This window comes from Rhinoraja longicauda, chromosome 3 (genome assembly GCF_053455715.1).
Source record: "Rhinoraja longicauda isolate Sanriku21f chromosome 3, sRhiLon1.1, whole genome shotgun sequence".
Lineage (NCBI taxonomy): Eukaryota > Metazoa > Chordata > Chondrichthyes > Rajiformes > Arhynchobatidae > Rhinoraja > Rhinoraja longicauda.
Window position 1 is genome coordinate 19,174,067 of NC_135955.1, and position 22,222 is coordinate 19,196,288.

Here is a 22,222-nt window from a genome sequence, read left to right on the forward strand (position 1 = left end):
GCTTGACATTGTACATGTAGTCCAAGAACTACAGACTGTCTGAAGAAGAGTCTCGCCCCGAAAAGTCACCCATTCCTTCTCTCCTGAGATGCTGCCTGACCTGCTGAGTTACTCCAGCATTTTGTGAATAAATACCTTTGATTTGTACCAGCATCTGCAGTTATTTTCTTACACAGATTGTTATAATAATAGTCTTTGCGCATTTGGCGCGCATACTTTTTTTTTGCTGAAAAGTTGCATTAAGCGCCATATTATGAATTTTGATGTAAAATTCTGAATTTTGGACATCAAAATTATGAATTTGTAAAATGAAATTTTGGGAGGTCTGCTTTATTCCTACTACCAAAATGCATGACTCCACACTTTGTTAAGCTGTATTCCATCTGCCACTTCTCAGCCCACTCTCCCAACCTGTCCAAGTCCTTCTGCAGTCCCTACTTTCTCTACACTACTGCCTCAACCTATTTTCATATTATCTGCAAACCTGTCCACAAAGCCTTCAATTCCCTCATCTAAATCATTGATAAGCATTGCTATAAAGTTCTGTCGTGAAGAGTAGCAGCCCCAGCACCGACCCCTGTGGAACTCCGTTGGTCACTCGCAGCCAACCAGAAAAAGCATCCTTTATTGCCACTCTTTGCCTTCTGCCATCCAGCCAACCTGCTATCCATGCTACTATCTTCCCTTTGATTCCATGGCCGCTCATCTTCTTTAGCAGCCTCACGTGCGGCACCTTATCAAAGGCCTTCTGAAAATTCAGGTAAACCACATCTACTGACTCTCCTTTGGCCATTGACTCTGCTATTTAGTTCCTTGAAGAATTCCAACAGGTTCCTGAGGCAAGATCTCCCTTTCACCAAACCATGCTGATTTCGGCCTATTTTATCGTGTGCTTCGAAGTACTCAGACACCTCATCCTTTATAATAGACTCAAAAATCATAGCAACCACTGAAGTCAGGCTAACCGCCCTATAGTTTCCACTCTTCTGCTTTACTCCCTTCTTGAACAGCGGAGTAATATTTGCAAATTTTCAATCGTCTGGAACCAGAGTGATTTTGAAAGATCATAACTAATTCCTCCATAATCTCCAAATACAGAGGAGTCTGGCATAGGAATAGCCCACCTCGCCCTTTAAGCCTCCTCTCCATTTAATACAATCATGGCATTTGTGCCTCAGGCTTCATCTCTTCTTCGGTATGAGCCTCACATTACTTCTTTATATACCTCACGTGAGATGAACATTGAGTAGTGCAGCACATAAGCTCAACCCACAATGTTTGTGCCAAACATAATAATTAACCTAATCTCTCTCTGCACGTAATCCATATCCCTCCATTTCCTATTTTTTCACGTGCCTCTCTAAAAGCATCTTAAGCTCCATTATTGTATCTGCTTCCACCACTACCCCTCGCAGCGTGTTCCAGACACCCACCACTTTCTTTGCATGAAACACACTTGCCCTGTACATCTCATTTAAACTTTACCCCTCTGACCTTAAAGCTCTGCCTTCTTTGACATTTCTGCTGTGGGGAAAAGGTTCTGTCTGTCTCCCCTGCCTAAGCCTTTCATAATTTTATATACTCCTAATCAGTTCTGAGGTGACTAATGAGGCTACTGTAGAACCTGCAGACTGTCACATGGAATTATTCACAAAATGCTGGAGTAACTCAGCAGGTCAGGCAGCATCTCGGGAGAGAAGGAATGGGTGACGTTTCGGGTCGAGACCCTGTCACATGGAAGATGAGTAGAGTGTTTGGGAGATGGTACATTCTTTTTGCTACTTACACTGATCATCTGTAGGCCTTGAAGAATGCTATCCCAAATATTCTTTCTGCCTTACAAGTGACCATTGGCCAGACTGATTGGCACATATTTTCAGAGGCTTAAAAACATCCTTGAATTGTTGGATCTTTCACCTATTAATCTTTTGACTTTACGGAGCTCGGAATAGAATGTGTTGTGCCAAGCATGTGGATGACGTAGCCTGTCCTTTGAATGCTATTGTCTGAGTGCAATCCGGGGGTTGGTGCTGAAGATGTAGGTCTGTTTGAAAATGCTGGTGGCTTATGCAGGCGAGAGGTTCAGTGAATTTTGCAAAGGCAGCATTGATACTACCTCTGCGAGCTTTGAAATGGCAAGCAGCTCGGGTTTCAGAGGTACACGGGAGGGCTGGATGGAGTAGAGGGTGGGAGGGTGGGGGTGTTGGGGAAGGAGATTTGGTGATGGAGTGAAATGTGGCTCGATGTGAGGTTGAGAGGCAGAACATACATAAAGAGCACAGCAGAGAGTCAGAGGAAAGAGGATGAAGGTTGGGGAAGAGGGAGCCAAGTGGCTGTCTGCAAGAGAGGGGAGTTGCTGTAGTTGGATGGAGGGTGGGAAGGAGACAGGAGACGAGTAGCACATTGTTAATCGTACTCATTTGATGGCCTTCATGACAATAAATTAAACTGGCTTTAGTTGCAAAGGTTCGAATAGGCACCTTATCAAATCTCTTCAAAAATTGACATAATGTAGAAACTGGCTTTTATTATACACTGATTAAAAATATTGCTTTTCTTGAAAAACATATTTTCAGCTTTTTAATTTAACTGGAGCCCGAGAAACCTTCATTGTAAGTCATAGAATCATACAACATGGAAACAGGTCTGACCAAAATGTCCCATCTACACTGGTCCCTCCTGCCTATTTTGGCCCATATCCCTCCAAACCTTTCCTATCCATGTACCTGTCCAAATATCTTTTAAATGCTGTCATAAGTACCTGTCTCAACTCCCTCCTCTGGCAGTTTGTTTCATTTATCCACCACCCTTTGTGCGAAAAAGTTACTCCTTGGGTCCCTATTAAATCTTATCTGTGAAAATAATAAAAGGAAGGGTAGGTACAGAACTGAGATTTTTTTCTATTTTCAAAAGTCAAGGAGAGAGGGGGTGAGCAGTCTCTTGAAGAAAAGAAATCAACTTTGAAAAATGAGTGGAAGAGGGAGTTAACTTTTTTCTTGATTGAATAGGCAAGACATTTAAAGAAGAAGGTGTTTGATTGGCTGATGAAGAGATGCAGCAGCCAATAAAAGGAAAGTGCACTCTAACGGAGCGACATATTGGGAGCAGTCATGTTGGGAGAGGTTGTATTGAGCCTCAGTGCTGTGGCCAAGTGCAGAACTGAGGCTTTGGCTCAAGGGGCTTTAGTAAGAAGGGCAGAGGAAAGGAGTGTCGAGCGAGCAAGTGAGCCGATTTCAAGCCCAGAGGCAGAGCAGCAGCAGTGGGAATAAAAAGGAGCCATTGACAATAAATGAAGTAAAAGTTGAAGAAGGGTCTCAACCTGAAACGTCACCCATTCTTTCTCTCCAGAGATGCTGCCTGCCCCGCTGAGTTATTCCAGCATTTTGTGTCTACCTTTGGTCTATAGGCAACATCTGCAGTTCCTTCCTGTACAAGTAAAAGGAGTTGTAAATAAATAAAGTAGGGATGCAGGATCACGTGATGTTGGGAGATCACGTTATAATGGGAAACAAGGAAATGGCAGAACAGTTAAACGAGTACTTTGGTTCTGTCCTCACGAAGAAGACACAAACGATCTCCCAGAAATACTAAGGGACAGAGGATCTAGTTGGAGGGAGGAACTGAAGGGAATCCACATTAGTCAGGAAATGGTGTTCGGTAAACTGTTGGGACTGAAGGCAGATAAATCCCCAGGACCTGATGGTCTGCATCCCAGAGTACTCAAAGAGGTTTATTCACAAAATGCTGGAGTAACTCAGCAGGTCAGGCAGCATCTCAATAAGTACTCAAAGAGGTGGCCCTCAAAATCGTGAATGCATTGGTGATCATTTTCCAATGTTCTCTCGACTCTGGATCAGTTCCTGTGGACCGGAGGGTAGCCAATGTAACTCCACTTTTAAAAAAAGGAGGAGAGGGAAAACGGGGAATTATAGACCAGTTAGCCTTAAATCGGTAGTGGGGAAGATGTTATAACAAGTGGATTGTTAAAGGTGTTATAGCAGCGCATTTGGAAAGCAGTGAGGACCGGTCAAAGTCAGCATGAATTTATACAGGGAAAATCATGCTTGACTGATCTTCTGGAATTTTTTGAGGATGTAACAAGTAGAATGGATAAGGGAGAGCCAGTGGATGTGGTGTATCTGGACTTTCAAAAAGCCCTTGACAAGGTCCCACACAAGAGATTATTGTGCAAAATTAGAGCATACTGGTATTGTGGGTAGGATATTGACATGCATAGAGAACTGGTTGGCAGACAGGAAGCAAAGAGCAGGAATTAACGGGTCCTTTTCAGAATGGCAGGCCGTGACTAGTGGGGTACCGCAAGGCTCAGTGCTGGGACCCGAGTTATTTACAATATACATTAACAATTTAGACGACGGAATTAAATGTGACATCTCCAAGTTTGCGGATGACACATAGCTGGGTGGCAGTGTGAACTGTGAGGAGGATGCTATGAGGCTACAGGGTGACTTGGATAGGTTGGGTGAGTGGGCAGATGCATGGTGAATGCAGTATAATGTGGATAAATGTGAGGTTATCCACTTTGGTGGCAAGAACAGGAAGGCAGATTATTATCTGAATGATGTCAGATTAGGAAAAGGGCAGGTGCAATGCGACTTGGGTGTGCTTGTACATAAGTCACTGAAAGTTAGCGTGCAGGTACAGCAGGCAGTGAAGAAAGCTAATGGCATGTTGACCGTCATTGTGAGAGAATTTGAGTTTAGGAGCAAGGAGATCCTACAGCAGTTGTACAGGGCCCTGATGAGACCTTATCTGGAATATAGTGTGCAATTTTGGTCTCCTAATTTGAGGAAAGACCTTATTGCTATTGAGGGAGTGCAGTGTAGGTTCACCAGGTTAATTCCCGGGATGGCGGGACTGACATATGATGAAAGAATGGGTCGACTGGACTTGTATTCACTGGAATTTAGAAGAATGAGAGAGGATCTTATGGAAACATATACAATTCTTAAAGGATTGGACAGGCTAGATGCAGGAAAAATGTACCCCATGTTGGGGGGCTCCAGAACCAGGGGTCACAGTTTAGGAATAAGGGGTAGGCCATTAGGACTGAGATGAAGAAAAACCTTTTCACCCAGGGAGTTGTGAACCTGTGGAATTCTCTGCCACAGAAGGCAGTGGAGGCCAATTTACTGGATGTTTTTAAGAGAGAGTTAGATTTAGCTCTTGGGGCTAAAGGAATCAAGGAATATGGGGGGAAAGCAGGAATGGGGTACTGATTTTAGATGATCAGCCATGATCATATTGAGTGGCGGTGCTGGCTCGAAGAACCAAATGGCCGACTCGTGCACCTATTTTTCTGTGTTTCTATGCGCTGTGGCTGCATGATTTGGGAGCTGGTGGACCACATTATGGTTCCCGGTGACCACATCTGCAGCAAGTGTTGGTTTGTCTTGGACCGCAGGTCCTGAATTGTTGACCTGGAATCTGCAAGGTCATCAAATATGAAGGTAAACTCGTCAATAATATAAAAGAGGATTTGAAAAGTTTTTTTCAGATATATAAAGAGTGAAAGAGAGACAGGAGTGAACATTGGACCACTAGAAAAAGATGCTGGAGAAATAGTTCTGGGGAACAAAAAAATGGCAGACAAACTGTATGTTTTTTAGTTCAGTCTTCACAGTGGAAAATATCAGTAACATGCCAGAAATTCAGGAGAGTCAGGGAAGATGTGAGTTCAGTCGCTATTACTAAAAAGAAGTTGAAAGGTCTGAAGGTGGATACTTCACCTGGAACAGATGGACTACACCCCATGGTTCTGAAAAAGATAGCTGTGGAGATTGTGGATTATTAGTGATTTTTAAAGAATCACTCGAATCAGGTTTCGGAGGACTGGAAAATCATAAATGTAACTCCACTATTTAAGACGGAAGAGAGGCAAAAGAGAGGAATTTATAAACCAGTTAGCCTGACTTCAGTGGTTGGTAAGATCTTAGAGTCCATTGAGGTTTTGGAGTACTTAGAAGCATATGCTAAAATAGGCCATAGTCAGCATGGTTTTGCTCAGGGGAGATCTTGCCTGACAAATATGTTGGAATCCTTTGAGGAAGTAACAAGCAGGATGGACGAAGGAGCATCAGTCGATGTTGTTTATTTGGATTTTCAGAAGGCCTTCGATAAGGTGCCGAATGTGAGGCTGCTAAACAAGATAGGAGCCCATAGTATTAGAGGCAAGATACTAACATGGATATAAGATTGGCTGACTGCAAAGGCAAAGAGTGTGAATAAATGGGGCCTTTTCTAGTTGTCTGCTAATGACAAGAGCTGGTCTGCAGCTCAGTGTTGGGTCCGCTACCTTTCACGTTATATGTTAATGATCTGAATGATGGCATCGATGGCTTTGTGGTCAACTTTGCAGATGATGCAAAGATAGGTGGAGGGGCAGGTAGTGTTGAAGAATCAGGGAGTCTGCAGAAGATTAGGCAAAGAAGTGGCAAACGGAAAAGAGCATGCACTGTGGTAGAGGAAATAAAGGCATAGACTATTTTCTAAATGGGGAGAGGATTCAGAAATCGGAGAGTGCTGGTGTAGGATTCCCAAAAGGTTAATTTGCTGATTGACCCAGTAGTAAGGAAGCCAAATGCAATGTAAGCATTCAGATTGAGGGGAGTAGAATATAAAAGCAAGAATGTAATGCTGAAGTTTTTAAGGCACTGGTCAGACGAGATCTGGAATATTGTGTGCAATTTTGGGACCCAAATCTGAGGAAGAATATGTTGACTTTGGAGAAAGTACAGAGAAAGTTTATGAGAATGATCCCGGAAATTATTTTGTTAATGTAAAGGAGTGTTCTCTGACACACTGTAACCTTTACTGGTAGTTTATTATAGCACATGGCACACACGTCCCAGCACTGACTGCATCCAGCCTTCAGACGTACCGGGACCTAAAAGGGTGGAACAAAGGGAGGAGACTACAGTTGTACTAATAGGATGGGGCGTGGTTAGTGGTGATAAGGTAGCTACAGTATAGGTTGCATGCATAACCATCTACATCCTTCCCCTTACAATTCAAACAAGTTACTACAGTAGCAGGATTATTATACAGTACCTGCAAAGCTAGACATATTCTCCGTAGCGAGCCGGAGGTTTTACAATCCGACCCGAGCGAGTGCGCACAGCACCTTCACCCTCCCCGCCCGAAAGAGTAGGAGGGGGGACAAGAACAGAAACAGGAGGAGAGAAGCTGGGTGGAGAACCCAGCTTGCAGGGGGAACGGAGAGACACAGGAGAGCCAGGCGAAAATGAAGGGGTAGAACGAGTTGAAGTTGGAGAGAGAGAAGATTTTGCAGGGGACAACAGAGCCTGGGGAGCAAGCCCGGGAGGAGCAGGGGGGGCTACCCGAGGCAAAAGGACCGACCGTGGCATGCAGGGAGCAGAGGGTACGTTAGTGGAGGAAGGCTCGACACGCGATGGAGGGGTATACGGAACCGCAGGAGGTGGTTTGGGCTCGTTAACCGCCAACAGGTGCTGGCGGCTGCGTCTGTAGACAGTCCCTTCGAAATCCACGAGGTAGGAACGTGGCGCGGTGTCAAACCCGACGACGGTGGCAAGTCGGGAATAGCCGGTGGACGTCTGCAAACGGACGACCTGTCCCGGCATCAGTGGAGAAAGAGGGCGGCAGGATTTATCATGCGACCGTCGCTGGATCTCGTGTTTTTGGGCAATACGTTTCTGGACATCAGCAGGCTGCAGGACTTTAGGCATCAGGGACTGCTGGGCAATAGGCATCGGAGGGCGGACAACTCGGGACATGAGTCGCTGGGCAGGGGATCCCATGGAAATGTCTCGAGAAATGTTGCGAAGGTTCAGGAGACACTGATAGAAATCCCCGTTCGAGAGGCGGGTTTGTTCAAGCAGGTGCTTAGCGCTCCGGACCGCCCGTTCCGCTAGACCATTGCTTTGAGGGTACTCCGGGCTGCTAGTGAAATGATTAAAGTTCCACTTTGTGGCAAACGCTCGAAACTCAGCGCTGGTGAACTGGCGACCGTTGTCTGTCTGCAGCCGGACAGGGGAACCAAACGTGGCAAAGTGGCGGCGAAGCTTGCTGATCACCATCTCGGAGGTGATGGCAGGGAGGAAGTCCACCTCGAACCAATTCGAGTAAGAGTCTACTAGCACAAGGTATTGCTTACCACGCCAGTCGAAAATGTCGGCAGCCAGAGAAGTCCAGGGCATTTCAGGTGCAGGCTGCTGCAAAAGTGGCTGTCTTTGCTGATGCGGGGCAAGCGAGTGACAGTCCGGACAGGAATCGACTCGGGCTTGGATGTATTTAGCCATGGCCGGCCAGTAGTACTGGTCCTGGGCATGTGAGATGGTGGCATCTGCACCGGGATGTCCCATGTGGGCGGCATCAAAATACAAGCCACGCAGTGATTCCGGGATGACAACCTTGTGCCCTTTGATAATAATACCATCCCGGAGGACTAACTCATCGCGGACCAAAAAATAGGGGTGGACGCTGGCAGGCAACGAATTCCGCTTGGTGGGCCACCCGCGCTTGATGACAGCAGCAAGCTGCTGCAGGTCGGGGTCGTTTGCGGTGTGTTCAACCAGGCATTTCAGCTGGTGAGAAGGGACGAAGTTGACGTTCAGTACCTGTAAGTCCGACTGCTCGAAGGGGTGCTGGTCGCAGGAGGTCCGGGGGGCCCGGGACAGTGCATCAGCCACATGCATCTCGGTGCCCCTCTTATATACGATCTTAAAGTCAAAGCGCTGTAGCTGCAGCATCATCCGCTGTAGTCTGGCAGGAGCGCAGTGTATCGGTTTATTAAGTATTGTCACCAGTGGCTGGTGATCCGTTTCAATGGTGAACCTGGTGCCGAATAAGAAGTCTCTAAACTTCGAACACGCGAAAACCACCGCCAGCAGCTCCTTCTCTATCTGAGCATAGCGTTGCTCTGTGGCCGTCATTGTCCTAGAGGCATAGGAGATAGGCTGCAGCGAGTCGTCAGCGTGGAGTTGCAGGCAGGCAGCACCCAGTCCAAATCGGGAGGCGTCGCAGGTGACCACGATTGGAAGCAGCAGATCAAAAAACCTTAGTGTTGGTGTGCTGACCAGCCTCGTCTTCAGCAGGTCGAACGCCTGCTGGTGGTGTGGAAACCATGCCCAGGCAATGTCCTTCTTTGTGAGTTGTCTCAGGGGTGCGCTCAACTCGCTGAGGTCGGGGATAAACTTCCCCAGGTAGTTCACCATGCCCAGGAAGCGCTGCAGACTGACAGCGTCAGTCGGGGCCGGCAGCTCAGAGATGGCGCTGGTCTTTTGCGGGTCTGGCTTTAACCCTTGGGCTGTGAAGATGTGTCCGACGTATGTGACCTCAGGCACCCGGAACTTGCACTTTGACCGATTGAGCTTCAAATTTATCTGCCGGGCACGGTCCAAAATCCGCCGGAGGTTGTGGTCGTGTTCGGCCACGTCCCTCCCATAGACCAGAATGTCATCCACAATAATCGCGCAGGGCAGACCTGCAAATAGTTGTTCCATAGAACGCTGAAATACCTCGCTGGCAGAGTTGATGCCGAACGGCATCCGTAAAAACTTAAACCTGCCGAAGGGCGTGCTGAACGTGGTCAGATCCGTGGAGCGTTTGTCCAGGGGTATCTGCCAAAACGAGCTCCTTGCATCGAGGACGGAGAACACAGTAGCTTGTCCCACCTGGGCGGCAACATCTTCGACAGTCCTCATGGGGTAGTGGGGCCGTTTAATTGCCATATTTAAGTCCTTGGGGTTAATGCACACCCGTATCTCATTTTTTCCTTTCTTCAACGTGGCGACCATGGTGGAGACCCATACGGTTGGATCGCTGACAGCCTCCAGCACTCCCATGTTGACCATGTCCTTGAGCATATTCTCCACTTTGCCCTTCATGGCAAAAGACACCCTGTGGGGTGGACGGATCACGGGCTCCACAGATGGGTCTGTCGCGATCTTGTACACCACCGGCAGCTTCCCCAGCTTGTCGTCAAACAGGTCTGGGTACTCACATAGTGGATCCATCACAGGTTGCACCTTGTGGACCGTATGGTTAAACGACACCAGCCCAAGATCCTGGCATGCCCGGTTGCTAAGCAACGTCACACAGTCACTGTCCAGAATGAAGAAAGACAGGTCCTGGGAACCTTCCTGCAGCACGCAGTGGAAGGTCGCCCTCCCCACAGGTGTTAGTTCCTCTCCCCCATAGGCACGCAAAACAGAGCGGTCGGCAATCAGCAGCTCATTATTCCTTATCCGGTGGAACAGCTTTGTTGACATTACGTTCACCTTCGCCCCCGTGTCAAGTTTAGCAGAGAAACACTTATTGTTGACAGTTATGTTCACAGAAGGATCGGGGAGGCGAGATCGGCTGTGGAGGAGAGTGTAAATACTTACATCTCCCGTGGAAAAGCTGGGCTCAGAGTCCATCTCGCTATCAACCTGCGGTGCGCACTCGCTCGGGTCGCTGTGGAGGGCGAAAGTTCTCCCTCATCCGTCGTTGTCCAGCAACTCCAGTTAAATTTACGGCTCGGTTGTCAGACCCCCTCTGTCCGTGAGGATGGTGGACCACTTCGGCAATGCGGCACGCATGCATTGCTTGAGTCAGGGTTAGGTCAGGCCGTTGCAGCAGGTCGGCACGCAGCTTCTGATCGACCATACCGGTAACGAGAATGTCTCTGACGAGCTGGTCGCGCATGGTTTCGAATCGGCACCGCTGGGCAAGGTGTCGCAGGTCGGCAATGAAGCATTCAACAGGTTCATCCGGCTGTTGCTTGCGTGAGAAGAACCTGGCCCGCTCCAGTATACGGTTGGAGGGCAGGTCGCATAGCTCCGCGAATTTGCGCAAAAGACATACCGGGTCGTCGGCCGATTCAGCTGGCTCGACCGGCTGGTCGTTGTCATCCAGGACCGCTGGTGCATAGACAAAGGCTTGAGCTCTCTTCATTGCGTCGGGACCGGCCAGGTTGAGCAAAAGTGATGCTTTGACCGCGGCTGGGTCGTTCCGGTTCGCAATATTGACGTAGTGAGTGTAGTCCATCACAAAAGTCGACCATCGTTCCGCAATGTCGGCATCGAAGACAAGGGGAGATGGCTTTCGGCATGAGGACGCCATATCGAGGGAAACCCGAAACTGGGCACTAACGGGAACAAAATAAATGAAAACCGGTAAACGGGAAACGCTCGCATCCCACTTCTGACACCATGTAAAGGAGTGTTCTCTGACACACTGTAACCTTTACTGGTAGTTTATTATAGCACATGGCACACACGTCCCAGCACTGACTGCATCCAGCCTTCAGACGTACCGGGACCTAAAAGGGTGGAACAAAGGGAGGAGACTACAGTTGTACTAATAGGATGGGGCGTGGTTAGTGGTGATAAGGTAGCTACAGTATAGGTTGCATGCATAACCATCTACAGTTAACATATGGTTGATGGCTCTGGGAGGGGGGGGGGGGGGGGGGGGGGAGAGAGAGAGAGTCTTGCACCAGAGGGCACAACTTCAGAACAAATGGATATACCTTTAGAATAGGGATGAGGAGGATTTTTTTTTGCCAGAGAGTGATGAATCTGTGGAATTCATCCAACAGATGGCCGTTGAGGCCAAATCATTTGGGTATTTTTAAAGCGGACATTGATTGGTAAGGGTGTCAAACGTTAGGGGAGAACGCATGAAATGGAGTTGATAGTGAAAAATATATCAGCCATCATTGAATGACGGAGCAGAGTTGATGGGCCGAATGGGCTAATTCTGCTTCTTTGTATTATGATCTTATATATAAACAATTAAAATGCTAAAATGCTTTGAACAATTATATTGTGTATTTCGGCAAACAAGTTTGAGCTGAAACTTAAATTGTAACTACACTTCCAAGTAATTTCATACACCATTTTCACTTAGACTGCTAATTGTGCCCAAAGTGGGAACTTCAGGTAAGTCTAACAATGCGTGGAAGTTCAAAGGCTGCGTTTAATTTGGAAGTTCACGTGATTGACCAAGCTGATTGCCTCTCCATGTTTCTTTTTCCTATAGAATGTCTCTGTTGTCTTAGCATTGCTTATGTTTGTTGCGTCAATTGGAGAACATGGGCTTAAAATCACAATTTACCACTCAATAACCTGATGTGTCAGTGCTTGAATATTTGGCACTCCCAGGATTTTTATTTCCAGTGTCTGTACACATTTTGTGAAGTGTTTTTTATCTTTTGATCTATGTCCAGGTTTCTGATCAATGGTCATCATTTTGATGCTGCTTTTATGATTTTGTTGCATCTAAGTTAATTTTATTCGTTGCTTAGTTCATTGTTTGTGGTTTTTTAATGTGAAATCATTGTTTAGGTTTTCTGTGAAGTGCTGCAAAAAGTTATCCACATAAGGGCCATTCTTAGTCACGTGTGTGACCAAAAATGTGAAAAATTGTGAAATGCTTCTCTTCTAATTCTGAAAGCATAACAGACATATTGTTTTGTACTGTATATATGACTTACATGGGTACAAGGGTTATAAGGATGACACAACCCTGATTGGACTGATCCAGGATGGGGAGGAATATGCCTACAGACGGGAAGTGATACAGCTGGCGACTGGTGCCATGGCAACATGCTCTTAAGACAGTGGAACTATAGACAATAGACAATAGGTGCAGGAGTAGGCCATTCAGCCCTTCGAGCCAGCACCGCCATTCAATGCGATCATGGCTGATCACTCTCAATCAGTACCCCGTTCCTGCCTTCTCCCCATACCCCCTCACTCCGCTATCCTTAAGAGCTCTATCCAGCTCTCTCTTGAAAGCATCCAACGAACTGGCCTCCACTGCCTTCTGAGGCAGAGAATTCCACACCTTCACCACTCTCTGACTGAAAAAGTTCTTCCTCATCTCCGTTCTAAATGGCCTACCCCTTATTCTTAAACTGTGGCCCCTTGTTCTGGACTCCCCCAACATTGGGAACATGTTTCCTGCCTCTAATGTGTCCAATCCCCTAATTATCTTATATGTTTCAATAAGATCCCCCCTCATCCTTCTAGACTTTCGAAGAGCTCCCCCTCCCCTCCCGCCACTCACCATCAACAACACCATAGTCACATCTGTGGAGTCATTTAAGTTCCTTGGAACCATCATCTCCAGGGACTTTAAATGGGGGGCCACCATCGACTCTAAAGTCAAAAAGGCCCAACAGAGGATGTACTTCCTGTGGCAGCTGAGGAAACACAATCTGCCACAGGCAATGATGGTTCAATTCTACACTGCTGTCATTGGAACTAATTGTAGACTTTCGAAGAGATCACCCTCCCCTCCCCCCACTCACCATCAACAACACCATAGTCACATCTGTGGTCATTTAAGTTCTTTGGAACCATCATCTCCAGGGACCTTAAATGGGGGGGCCACCATCGACTCCACAGTCAAAAAGGCCCAACAGAGGATGTACTTCCTGCGGCAACTGAAGAAACACAATCTGTCACAGGCAATGATGGTCCAATTCTATACTGCTATCATTGGGTCCATCCTCACCTTCTCCATCATGGTCTGGTTTGACTCAGCCACCAAGCACGACATCCGGAGGCTGCAACGGATCTTTCGCACAGCTGAGGAGGTTGTTGGCTGCAACCTTCCTCCCATTGACGAACTGTACACTGCAAGGGCCAGGAAGCGAGCGGGCAAGATCATCTCTGACCCCTCTCACCCTGGCCATAAACTCTTCGAAGCACTTCCCTCTGGAAGGCGACTCCGGACTGTCAAAGCAGCCACAGCCAGACATAAAAACAACTTTTTTTCCACAAGTAGTAGTTCTACTCAATAACCAGTCTAGTCTCTTTTTGCTCTGGTTTATTTTCACCCACATGGTCAGACCATAATGTTGTATCCTTATTGTTTTGATGTGGTTATGCTTTATTCTTAATTGTTATCTATATGTTTGTGTTGTCATTTGTGAGCGGAGCACCAAGGCACATTCCTTGTATATGCACATACTTGGCCAATACTTATTCATTCATTCATTCATTGCATATGTCGAAGTGAAATTTTTATATGTTATGCTGACAATGTTTGTTTAGGGTCAGAGGTCAAATATGACTGGTCACGTGTGTGGCCACATGTGTGACCAATGCTACACGGGTGGTTTTAATCTAAATAGTGTGGGGGGGGGGGGGGGTTCAAATGGGATAGACAAGGATGGAGTTAAAGGGAAAGAAAGTATGGGAAAAATTAAGAAAGACCTCAGAATTAATGGGACAGAAAGCTCACGATGGAATTGGAGAGAATGGCCAAGTGTAATAGGAATCAATGTGAAAGGTGAGATGAGCAAAGGATTAAAAGTACTGTATAGGAATGCGCGAAGTATAAGAAGTAAAGCAGATGAGCTTGAGGCTCAGTTAGGGATTGGTAGATATGACATTGTAGGGATTACAGAAATGTGGCTGCAGAAGGATCAGGACTGGGAACTGAATATTCAGGGTTATACGTCCTATAGAAAGGACAGGCAGGTGGGCAGAGGAGGTGGGGTAGCTCTGTTGGTGAGGGATAAGATTCAGTCCCTTGCGAGGGGTGACGATGTAGAGTCACTGTGGAGAGAGTTGAGGAATTGTAACGGTAAGAAGACACTAATGGGAGTTATCCACAGACCCCCAAACAGTAGTCTGGATATAGGTTGTAAGTTGCAGCAGGAGTTAAAATTGGCATGTAAAAAAGGTAATGCCACTGTGGTTATGGGGGATTTCAATATGCAGGTAGACTGGGAAAATCAGGTTGGTTCTGGAGTTTGTAGAGTGCCTCCGAGATGGATTCTTAGAGCAGCTTGTACTAGAACCTACCAGAGAGAAGGCAATTCTGGATTTAGTGTTGTCCAATGAACCAGATTTAATAAGGGAACTCAAGGTAAAGGAACCACTTGGAGGAAGTGACCATAATATGATTAGTTTTAATCTGCAGTTTGAGAGGGAGAAGGTTAAACCAGGAATGCCAGTGTTGCAGTTGGACAAAGGGGACTATGAAGGCATGAGAGAGGAGCTGGCCAAGGGTACAGGTAGCAAAAAGGGCAATATGGGCTGAAAAGATGAGGTACGAAGCGAAGCTGGCCAAGAATATAAAGAAGGACAGTAAAAGCTTCTTTAGGTATGTTCAGAGAAAAATATTAGTAAAGACAAATGTGGGTCCCTTGAAGGGAGAAACGGGTGAAATTATTATGGGTAACAACGAAATGGCGGAAGAGTTGAACAGGTACTTCGGATCTGTCTTCACTAAGGAAGACATAAACAGTCTCTCGGATGTACTAGAGGACAGAGGATCAAGGGAGACAGAGAAACTGAAAGAAATTTGCATTAGGCGAGAAATAGTATTGGGTAGACTGATGGGACTGAAGGCTGATAAATCCCCTGGGCCTGATGGTCTGCATCCCAGGGTACTCAAGGAGGTGGCTCTAGAAATCGTGGACGCTTTGGTGATCATTTTCCAATGTTCAATAGATTCAGGATCAGTTCCTGTGGATTGGAGGGTAGCTAATGTTATCCCACTTTTCAAGAAAGGAGCGAGAGAGAAAATGGGGAATTATAGACCAGTTAGCCTGGTGGGGAAGATGCTGGAGTCAATTATTAAAGAGGTAATAATGGCACATTTGGATAGCAGTAAAAGGATAAGTCCAAGTCAGCATGGATTTATGAAGGGGAAATCCTGCTTGACTAATCTTCTGGAATTTTTTGAGGACAAGTAAAATGGATGAAGGAGAGCCACTGGATGTAGTGTATCTAGACTTTCAGAAAGCCCATACACATGGGAGCACATGGTATTGGAGGTAGGGTATTGACATGGATAGAGAATTGGTTGGCAGACAGGAAGCAAAGAGTACAAATAAACGGATCCTTTTCAGAATGGCAGGCAGTGGAGAGTGGCGTGCCGCAAGACTCGGTGCTGGGGCCGCAACTATTTACAATATACATTGTAAATGATGGAATTAGAAGTAACACTCGCAAGTTTGCAGATGACACAGTGTGAACTGCGAAGAGGATGTTAGGAGGTTGCAGGGTGACTTGGACAGGTTGAGTGAGTGGGCAGATGCATGACAGATGCAGTATAATGTAGATGAATGTGAGTGCAATGAGACCTTGGTGTCCTTGTACACCAGTCACTGAAAGTAAGCATGCAGGTACAGCAGGTAATGAAGAAAGCCAATGGCATGTTGACCTTCATAATGAGAGGATTTGAGTACAGGAGCAAAGAGGTCATTCTGCAGTTGTATAGGGCCCTGGTGAGACCACATCTGGAGTATTGTGTGCCGTTTTGGTCTCCTAATTTGAGGAAGGACGTCCTTGCTATTGGGGCAGTGCAGCATAGGTTCATAAGGTTAATCCCCGGGATGGCGGGACTGTCATATGAGGAAAGATTGGAAAGACTGGGCTTGTATTCACTGGAATTTACAAGGATGAGAGGGGATCTTATAAAGACGTATAAAATTATAAAAGGACTGGACAAGCTAGATGTAGGAAAAATGTTCCCAATGTTGGGGAAGTCCAGAACTAGGGGCCACAGTCAAAAAATAAAGGGGAGGCCATTTAAAACTGAGGTGAGAAGGAACTTTTTCACCCAAAGTTGTGAATTTGTGGAATTCTCTGCCACAGAAGGTTGTCGAGACCAATTCACTGGATGAATTTAAAAGATAGTTAGATAGTGCTCTTGGGGCTAGTGGAATCAAGGGATATGGGGAGAAGGCAGGCATGGGTTATGGATTGCGGATGATCAGCCATGATCACAATGAATGGCGGTGCTGGCTCGAAGGGCCGAATGACCTCCTCCTGCACTTATTTTCTATGTTTCTATATTTCTCTGACAGAGTCGTCCTTGTCCTTATCTTCCAACCTATTAGCCGCCGCACAGAGTATACACCGATCAGCCAAAACATTATGACCATTGACAGGTGAAGTCAATTGACAGGTGAAGTCAATTGACATTGGTTATCTTTTTCACCCAGAAAGTTGTGAATTTGTGGAATTCTCTGCCACAGAAGGCATTGGAGGCCAATTCGCTGGATGAATTGCAAAGAGAGTTAGATCGAGCTCTGGGGGCTAGTGGAATCAAGGGATATGGGGAGAAGGCAGGCACCGGTTACTGATTGTGGATGATCAGGGCCAAATGTCCTCCTCCTGCACCTATTTTCTATGTTTCCGTGTAAAACAATATACCTGTAAAGCTTTCAGAATTAGAAGAGATGTATTCCACAATTTTTCACACTTTTGGTCACACACATGACTAAGAATAGCCCATAACATGATCATGGAAATACATTAGGTAGAATGCATACGCAAGCCAAATTATTTGCCCTGCCTTAGTTTTCTAATAAAGTTTTTATTCAAAATCTGATTTATGTAAAAAGGGCAATTTAAAGATTTGCAGTGCAAAATGCCATTTATTCTGACATGATTCCTGCTTTTTCACCCCAGAACCTTTATTTAATTAGCATTGTGTTGATGTGCTCACTCAATTCCAAACACTAAGCTTTTTACTCTGTATCTCTTAACTTTTTAATCCTTATCAACCAAGAAAACCCTACTGGGTTTATAAAATATCACCTGTCTACCTCATTATCTGCATTTCAAAATCTTTGACTCACATTGTCAATCGGTATTCAACTCCCACCAGATTACCTTGTAAAATTTGATCCAAACAGGGATAAACCCAGCATTTTCAAAATCTTTTTAAGTATTTCTCCCTCATGGCAATTAATGATGTCCCTAAGCAGTACCTTTAAATCTTTTACAGGTGTTTCAAAAATCTCAGAAATACTGTTGTGTTTTCCAAGTTAATTAATAGATCAAAATGAAATGAAAATAATTGTTTAAAATGGATAATCTTTAACCCTTTCTCGATTGAACATAAAGCAATTTGATATTTATTCAGTTCTGAATGAAAGAATTGAATAAATTACATCAAATTTACGGTATTGTTATGCTGTCATTTGAACAGAACAGATTAGTATGGTCTGATCACGTTTAAAATTGGTTTATTGTAACTTTCAAATTTGCACCACTGGATTTTTATAAAGAGGTTATCACATGCTACTCTTTCTATGGGCCATTGAGTGCTTAAACTGATGCTGATTGTAGTTTTTGTGCAAAACAAAAAGGGAGGAAAAGTAATTTGAAGCATCACCAAGTTATTCTGTTGTCAAATAACACCATTATCAATATAAACTGGATGCTTGAAATCTATTAACCATTTTGTTCAAATAATTGACTGAAACATCCCATCAGCAACATTGGGTGCCATGTGGAATTAATATGCAGTGTTGCACTTCTTTATTTACTGCTTTTTGCTTTGATCAGTATGAATCCACCATGTCTTACCCATCCATAAACAATATAAATTCAGCTGCATTCAATGTTTTGATAACATGTAATACAATCAATTTTGATTTTGGACTTGTGTCTCATTGAAGCATTTAAAATAAGTGTTAGAGATGGTGCTCTGCTCAGGGAGAGTCCACATGGAGTGTTAGGACATGAATTTCTGTTCATGGTCACTCAGCTTGTGCAGCTGAGAATGGTGATTTACATTCTTGGTAGGGTTTTGAATTGGAAGTGAGAGGAGGAATCACCTGAGACTGCTTTTAGGCAGCCTCTAGTGTCTGGTTGCACTGTAGCAGTGTCAGGAGCTCACGAGAAGGTTGTCAGAATATGATTGTGGCTGGAGATCTGTGCAGTTCAAGGAGAAAGAAGAATAAAGGGGAGTTAGTGTTTTGGAAAAGGGAGGTTTGCTCTTTGGGCAACAAAGTGAAAATTTCTTTAAATGCCTATTGTGTTAACAACCTTAGCCTTTGTTGTATTTGATGCATCAGGAAAGATTTGCAGAGTCAGAATTGAAGCATGCTTTTTCTTTTATATCAACATTTTTTGGTAAAGTCACAGTTTATTTTTAATGCTTAAAATTAACATCCCTGAAATTCCAGATGTCAGGTTAAAATATGTGTAACTTGTTAGATGATCTTTAAATTGATATAGATTAGGAACAGTAAAACAATTGTACATAGTATTTATTGTATTCTCCTGCATGAACAACACAATAATGAATTGCAAACTTCCCTATGGAATTGTTTTAAGATGCCCATTAAGCTGATGCCCTTTAAACTACCACGATGACAATAATAGAATAGTGTTCTGGAGGTTGTAATTATCATTATTCTCTTTTAAATGTAATTGCAATGTGGGGTCAAATGCTTTTATGGCTCAGAAAATACATATAGTCATGGGATCATAACAGTCATATAGAAATAGTGCCATAGGATATTTTACATTCCCCTGAGGGAGAGGGAATGCTTTGGTTTAATATCTCATCAGAAAAGCAGTGCAGCTATCCTTCCATACTCCTCTGTCAGCCTGGATTTCTGAACTGGGACTTGAGTCTGAATTCTCTGACTCGGGCTGGGGTAATTGTTGATGCTTTAAACTGAAATAGTAAAACATATTTTAAATATGATTGCCTGGTATTTTCTTTTTTACTTCTCTGCCATACTATACTGAAGGCATTGATTCTTTGCTGGAATCCAGTGTCACTGGGAACTGAAAACAGTCTCATTACTGACAACATTTAAAGAGCAAGTAGCATCTATGGAAAGGCAAATGGAATTAAAATGTTTCAAGTTGATAATTCTTCATCCACTGGTGGTGCTTATTTATGTCAGTTCAAGTGATCAGTGTCTGCATGTCAGCATCATTCTTTCCCAGTGACATTGCAATCCTTTTTGGGCATAGCCAACCCATTCTTACTTTTGTTCCCAGAGATTTTGCTAATGACCAGGATCTCAAAATAGACAGAAAATAGGTTCAGGAGGAGGCCATTTGGCCCTTCGAGCTAGCACCGCCATTCATTGTGATCATGGCTGATCATCCACAATCAGGAACCTGTGCTTGCCTTCTCCCCATATCCCTTGATTCCACTAGCCCCTAGAGCTCTATCTAACTCTCTTTTAAATTCATCCAGTGAGTTGGTCTCCACTGCCTTCTTTGGCAGAGAATTCCACAAATTCTCAACTCTCTTGGTGAAAAAGTTTCTTTTCACCTTGGTTTTAAATGGCCTCCCCTTTATTCAGACTGTGGCCCCTGGTCTGGACTCCCCCAACATTGGGAACATTTTTCCTGCATCTAGCTTGTCCAGTCCTTTTATAATTTTATACGTCTTTATAAGATCCTCTCTCACCCTTCTAAACTCCAGTGAATACAAGCCCAGTCTTTCCAATCTTTCCTCATATGACAGTCCCTCCATCCCAGGGAGTAACCTCGTGAACCTACGCTGCACTGCCTCAATAGCAAGGACGTCCTTCCTCAAATTAGGAAACCAAATCTCCACACAATACTCCAGATGTGGTCTCAGCAGAGCCCTATACAACTGCAGAAGGACCTCTTTGCTCCTATACTCAAATACTCTCGTTGTGAAGGCCAACATGCCATTAGCTTTCTTCACTGCCTGCTGTACCTGCATGCTTACTTTCAGTGACTGGTGTACAAGGACACCAAGGTCTCGTTGCACTTCCCCTTTACCTAATCTGACACCATTGAGATAATAATCTGCCTCCTTGTTTTTGCCGCCAAAATGGATAACCTCACATTTATCTACATTATATTGCTTCTGCCATGCATCTGCCCACTCACTCAACCCGTCCAAGTCACCCTGCAACCTCCTAATATCAAATCTAGCTAATGTTCGCATTATTTGACCGGGCTGCAAGTTATATTTGAAATGAATAATCTCTAGATTAAAAAAAAACCCACAGGAATACTTTTCCGATACTAAAGAGCTAAATGGTTAACTGGTTAAAACAAATTCCTTATCTTTAGATCTACACTGTCTTGGGTAAAACAAATACAGAAAAAAAACATGGGAGAGTAAAATGATCATCTGTGATTGTGAGATGTTTTTACATGCCTCTTTGAAGAATGTAAGAGAAATATATGCAACTATTTAGTTCTGCCAGCATCCAGAATTTAGAAAATTAGTAAGTTATTGTTTTCCAGTAGCAGTATAAAGTAATTCCCATAAAACGTAAGTTTCAATTTCTATTTATGTGGGTCTTACAGTGCCCTCCATAATGTTTGGGACAAAGACCCATCATTTATTTATTTGCCTCTGCAATCCACAATTTGAGATTTGTAATAGAAAAACATCACATGTGGTTAAAGTGTACATTGTCAGAATTTATTAAAGGCCATTTTTATATATTTTGGTTTCACCATGTAGAAATTACTGTGTTTATACATAGACCCACCCATTTCAGGGCACCATAATGTTTGGGACATATGGCTTCACAGGCGTTTGCAATTGCTCAGGTGTGTTTAATTGCCTCCTTAATGCAGGTATAAGAGAGCTCTCAGCATCTAGTCTTTCCTCCAGTCTTTCCATCACCTTTGGAAACTTTTATTGCTGTTTATCAACATGAGGACCAAAGTTGTGCCAATGAAAGTCAAAGAAACCATTGTGAGACTGAGAAACAAGAATAAAACTGTTAGAGACATCAGTCAAACCTTAGGCATAACTAAATCAACTGTTTGGAACATCATTAAGAAGAAAGAGAGCACTTGTGAGCTAACTAATCGCAAAGGGACTGGCAGGGCAAGGAAGACCTCCACAGCTGATGACAGAATTCTCTCTATAATAAAGAATAATCCCCAAACACCTGTTCGACAGATCAGAAACACTCTTCAGCCCTTTGTCCCGCCCCCCTGACATCAGTCTGAAGAAGGGTCTCGACCCGAAACGTCACCCACTCCTTCTCTCCCGAGATGCTGCCTGACTGCTGAGTTACTCCAGCATTTTGTGAATAAATCGATTTGTACCAGCATCTGCAGTTATTTTCTTATAACATTCTTCAGGAGTCAGGTGTGGATTTGTCACTGACCACTGACTGCAGAAGACTTCATGAACAGAAATATAGAGGCTACACTGCAAGGTGCAAACCACTGGTTAGCCGCCAAAATAGGATGGCCGGGTTACAGTTTGCCAAGAAGTACTTAAAAGAGCAACCACAGTTCTGGAAAAAGGTCTTGAGGACAGATGAGACAAAGATTAACTTTCCCAGAGTGATGGCAAGAGCAAAGTATGGAGGAGAGAAGAAACTGCCCAAGAACCAAAGCATACCACCTCATCTGTGAAACACGGTGGTGGGGGTGTTAAGGCCTGGGCATGTATGGCTGCTGAAGGTACTGGCTCACTTATCTTCATTGATGATACAATTGCTGATGGGAGCAGC

General features: G+C 44.6%; 1 protein-coding gene across 2 annotated transcripts in view; it reads left to right on the forward strand.

Moving 5' to 3' along the window:
- cntln (centlein, centrosomal protein) overlaps nucleotides 1–22,222 on the forward strand; it is a 354,488-nt gene that overhangs the window by 50,634 nt on the left and 281,632 nt on the right. The gene's annotated exons all lie outside the window — the stretch shown is intronic.